Source organism: Apodemus sylvaticus, chromosome 8 (assembly GCF_947179515.1).
Source record: "Apodemus sylvaticus chromosome 8, mApoSyl1.1, whole genome shotgun sequence".
NCBI classification, from domain to species: Eukaryota; Metazoa; Chordata; class Mammalia; order Rodentia; family Muridae; genus Apodemus; species Apodemus sylvaticus.
The window spans coordinates 98052390-98057633 of record NC_067479.1 but is presented as its reverse complement, the minus strand read 5'-3'; positions in this window follow the sequence as shown (position 1 = coordinate 98057633).

Genomic DNA, 5244 nt, shown 5'->3' with positions numbered 1-5244 from the left:
CTCTGGGGTATCCTCTCCCTACCTTGGGGTAAAATACTGTAGGGTTATGATGGGACAGGGAGGTTGACATGGTGACTTTGTGACCTTTCCCTGTGCTCATTGCCTTCATGCTGACAATGCCAAGAGTCAGTCACAGGACCTTTGCAGGAGTCTCAGATGAGGACTCCTTTTCTACATTGCAGCTCCTCATGGGGCATTTTTTGGTGACCACCTCAAGGAAACCATATATTTTGTTAACTGAAAAGATGACTGAATTCACCAGTTATTGTGGGTGAAGAGATCAAAGTACTAAGGGGCGGGTGTATAGAAAGTGGGGGCGTAGGGCAGCTAAATGTGTGTCTTGAAAGCAGCAGGCAACATCTGATTTCAGAAGCAGATGAAGGTTGTGTACGGTTGTCAGGTTCCTCGGTGGGTCGTGACAGGCTGCCCAACCTTGATAACTTAACACGACCATTTTATTGTGATCTTAGGTTACATGAGTCAGATCCTCAATTAAGGTGGCGTGGGGAGGTCCCCCTGAAAAGGGAACCTGGGAATACCCCAGGACTAGGAAAGTCTGGAATTGTCTGGAAGCTTCTTCACTGTGGCACCAGAGCTGAGGAACTTTAGAGTGTGGATCAGTTGGAATGGTCATGAAACCCTAACCTGTGGCCTCTCCCTGTGGCTTGGGCCTCTTTCACAGCATCAGTGGGCATGGACTTTACGGAAGCCCAGAGCTTGAGGAGATAACGTCTTCAGTGAGAGCTCAGGACTGTGGAATCCTTTATGACATCACTCCCCCAGGCATGGTGTCATTCTGGCCAGAGCTTTGCCAGGCTGTGGAGCTTCAGAGAGGAGTGTGGGTGGGCGCTCCCAGTGCTGTCACCCTTCTTCATCTAAGTACCTGGAGAGGCAGAGGGGGGTCATGGCGTGGAGAGATGATGCCCCGCAACCGCATTCAAAAGGAATCCAGGCCACCCAGACTGCAAGGGAAATCACGTTTAGAAATGCCACGATCACTTTTATGCCTGTATGCTCATAAAAGTCCTTAAGAATCACAACTTTCCCTCTTATTAATTTTAAGATAATTTTATTTTACAAGATAAACTGGGTCTCCAGAAATCTTTTGTTATTGCCTTTAAAATAATGACAGTCATAAGTAACGAATTGAAATTGATCAAATCTAGTATACTGGCTTTACAACATTAGTGTCCTTTCCCCATTTTTCATGACAGTTCAAGGCAGGCTTATTGTCATAGTTTTATGGGTTTTCCTATAGAATAGATAGCTTAGACTGTGGCCTTAATCTGCCTTTTATTCATTCCTAAAGGGCCTGGCCATGTGGTCATGTGACCTGGGCATTTGTTTCTTCCTACGAAGTGTTTGTGTGCATATGTTCTTTTTTCATTGGGGCTGTCAATCTTTTCGTATTTGCTCATTCACACTGTATGTATTCTGAACAGCAGACTTCTATCAGGTGTGGCAATATCGTCTGCTGTGCGGCTTGCTTTTCCACTTAATTTTGAAGAAAAGAAAAAAAAACGCATGTGTTCTTAGATGCTGTACAGATCGTTGTGGGTTAGATGGAAGGTATCGATACTGTAGCCTCATGGGAAATCTTTAATCCCTGAGGACCTATCCTTCAATGGGAAGGTGAGACCTCCATCTCTTCCATTTCGTTTTCTAGCTCTTCGATATACCGTCCGCACCAGATGCTGACCTGAAGTACCATCTTTTCAAAGTCCCAAAGTAGTAGGAACTCCTGATCTTTGACAGGAGTCTTCAGAACTGTGAGCCAAAGCTTGGCCTGAGTACATGCTGAAGCTTCTCTCCTATTGAGTGCTATTGGTAGCTGCGGGCCGCTGGAGGGAGGAATGCTTTCATGAGGAGAGCTGTCCACACTCGGGGGCCCACGCGTGGACCTGCAGCTCTAATCAGACTCAATGGGTTATATAGGGAAAAAAACCCTTCACTTATAACTTAGTTATGGTTTTAAACTTTCTACGAACCTGTAGAGAAGAGAAATGATAACTAGTTGATTACTCCTAATGGATATGCATGTAAACATTTTCTGTTGTGAACTTCTATTTCAATATGACTTGGTATTTTGTGTGAACTTATGATGAACTTTGTAACATGTCATCATGTATTCTGAAAGATGTTTAAGGGTTGAGGACAAGAGAAGTAAGACCAGAAGAACTGAGTGAGAGGAACAGAGCTGAGAGAAGAACTGAACTGAGGAGAGATTTTAGTCAGAAGAGAACAAGATTAGAAGGAGAATGCAGAGTGGAATAACTTAGAAGCTATAGGTAACATAAAATAACTAAGTGAACAATGTGCAGGAGGCAGAGGGAAAGAGAAAAAAGATGTTGCAGAGAGCAGAAGGAGCAGGCAGCCTTCTACTTACCATGGGACAGGACAGGTCCCATGGTAAGGACAAGGCAGGCTTAGTCTTAATAAGAGAAACAAAGCCTTTTTCTTACAAACATGGATTTAATTCATTTAGCATTAAACGGGTGGAAGCCTTTTCGCCGCGGTGGCCCAGTGATGTCTGTAAAAATGATATTTTACAGACAGAGGCGGAAAAGAAATGCCTCCTGGGAAGAACGGAACTCTCTGGAAGCTGTGGAAGCTGATAATCTCACCTGGCAATTTACTGTACTTTCTTACTTTCTGGCTATTTAAAATGAGCCCTTAGTTCCCAAGTAGCAGTTTGCCTTGACTTCCTCCTTTTCTCTTCTCACTGGGATTCCTAAGGCCTGGCTGATAATCCGGTCTTTGAAGTCGACTCACTGACCACCAACCCCCGTTTTAGAATTTCAGTACCTTTCCTCATAGTTGTTTACATAATTACTACCTTCCAACTACATGCAGGTTTTTATGGCTGCGCGTATGTATATGAGGATGGCTCTCCGGTACTGAAAGCATTAATTTACTCAGGAAATTTTGTTTCACAAGATAAAAGGCTAAATGTTAGATAAGGATTTCTCACAAGAATTTGTTAAGGCCCAGGTGGTATAAGAAACTTCAAACTCTTTGAAGGTTTACTGTAAACTATGAGTGACTCTGTATTCTAATCAGGAAGTTTGATGGCATCTGTAAATTGATCCTCTGTATCTGTTTCTTGAGAAACTTTGTTCCTGATGTTGCATTTCCTTGTACCAAATGGCTATGATAATTGTGCCTGCCCCACTGGCTACATCTTTTGATATGGTAATACCAACTCTTCCTTGCCTTATGGCCCCCAAAATACATTCAGTTCAAACTGCCTCTGTGTGTGCGTGGTTTAAAAAAAAATGGTAAAACCTTCATCTATTGGCGGTCTATCTGTTAATCTAGCCACAGTTTACACAGTGGAGGCTAATTTAAAGTGTCCCACATTTAGCAAGGAGTCAAATATAGTTAGAGAAAAAGCTACTTTTAAAAAAGAGCTAGCAGCCTCAGGTCTAGGACAAATGGGTTAATGGTTGTTTCACCAAAAGAAAAATCTCTACAATTGTGGTTTTTGATTCAAAAATGCTTTTTATTCTATCAAAATTACAGCCAAAAGAAAAAAATTGTTTGGTTTAAGTTTATGAAATTCATGTAATCATTTTATTCATGTTTATAATTGGTCTTAAAGGTATAAGTATATTTTACATGTCTTGACTATATATAGAGTGTTAGCCTATAAGTTATTAGACATGATTTAAAAGGTATAATGTTGATAACAAAAAGTCAGTTTAGAACTGATAGCTCAAAGTTATAGCCATCTAAATCATGTGACATGATGCAACCCAGGAAATACAGGCCTCTAAGATGCTTTTAAATTGGCATGATGCTTTGTGTAAATCTTAACCTAAAAATTAGACTTATAAAAAATAAAATATAAAATAAAGTCTTTTCAATTAATTATATTGTCATACATTTAAACATAAAAACTGGCAGACAAATCTTAAGGTGTAGAAATAATATGTTTGCCATTAATTTTTAAAGAAAATAGATTGTTTAAAGTTTGGTTTTGCTTCCAAACTTATAGCTATGCTCTAATATTATAAAAAAAATATTAAGAGTTACAATAAAAAATTGCCAATGTGCCATTGGCTACAGTTTGCAGTCTGGTTAAAGGCCTATGATCCTTAACATATTTTTATAATTAAGATAATTTTAAGAATTATAAAAGTTAAAAAAGCTATGGCCAATATGGGCCCTAGCTCCACCCAGAGGGGTGCAGTTTTTTTTTCTGTGAGGCGTTTTTCTGTGAGGCCTCAATGGCATCTAACAGCCAATTTTAAACTAGTAAAGATCAAAATAATCCAACTATTTAATTAAGACAAAGCATGAGTTTCTGACCAAGAGACTATTTTGGCAGACTCATACAATTCAAATATAGCCTTCTAACAATCTCTTAATTCGTGCGGGAGGCGGAGTTAAGCCAAACCAAGCGGCAAGCCTGGCTAGAAAAAAGGTGGTTTAATTTTCTTAAAGAGACAGTAGCAAAGGCTCCCTCCCGCCGCCCGACGGCCAAGTCAATCCAGACTCGAGTTGTTTAGGAATGCAACTTAAAGCAAATGATAAACTTCAGAGAGTGGACAACACTATAACCTCCGAGAGGAGATATGCATATGTTCTTTTCACAGAATGCTGGCTCCAAAGGTCTGAATCCTAGACCGACCTGTACAACCTGAGCTGACAGAGAAGACTGCGTGGGCTTTCGCTGGCTCCGAAGAGACTACCTACGTGGATGCAGCTAAATAAATTTGATGAAAGAGGCTATAGAGTTGGTGGCTGCTCAAAAGCAGCTACAGACTCTTGAGTTTGTTTTCCTTACATTATATGATTAATTTCTATACATATAGACTTACAAATTATGTTAATTTGACATGTATAGTTCCCAGGAGCTGTCTTCCCACTGCTTATAAAACTTTTCTTTCTGATGATCCAGATGAGATGCCTCCAGTGAAAGAGCCCCCATACCATAGAAAGTTTGTGGGAGATTAAAATAAAGATTTTGAGAGTTGTTTATAATAATAAAACTTCGGTAAAGGTATCAAAAGCTATTCCTTTAGAATCATGTGTTAGGGAATATAGGACAAGAGATAGAAAACATAAAGGTTCGGCTTTCTACCAAGTGCCACGCCAATTTTCGGTACATATGCGTAACACCATTAGCATATGATAAGCACCATAATTGGAATCTTACTAAAAATCATCTATTGGGAGTCTGGAAGGATAATAATATTACTCATGACATGGCTCAATTCAAAACCCAAATTTCAGCCATGA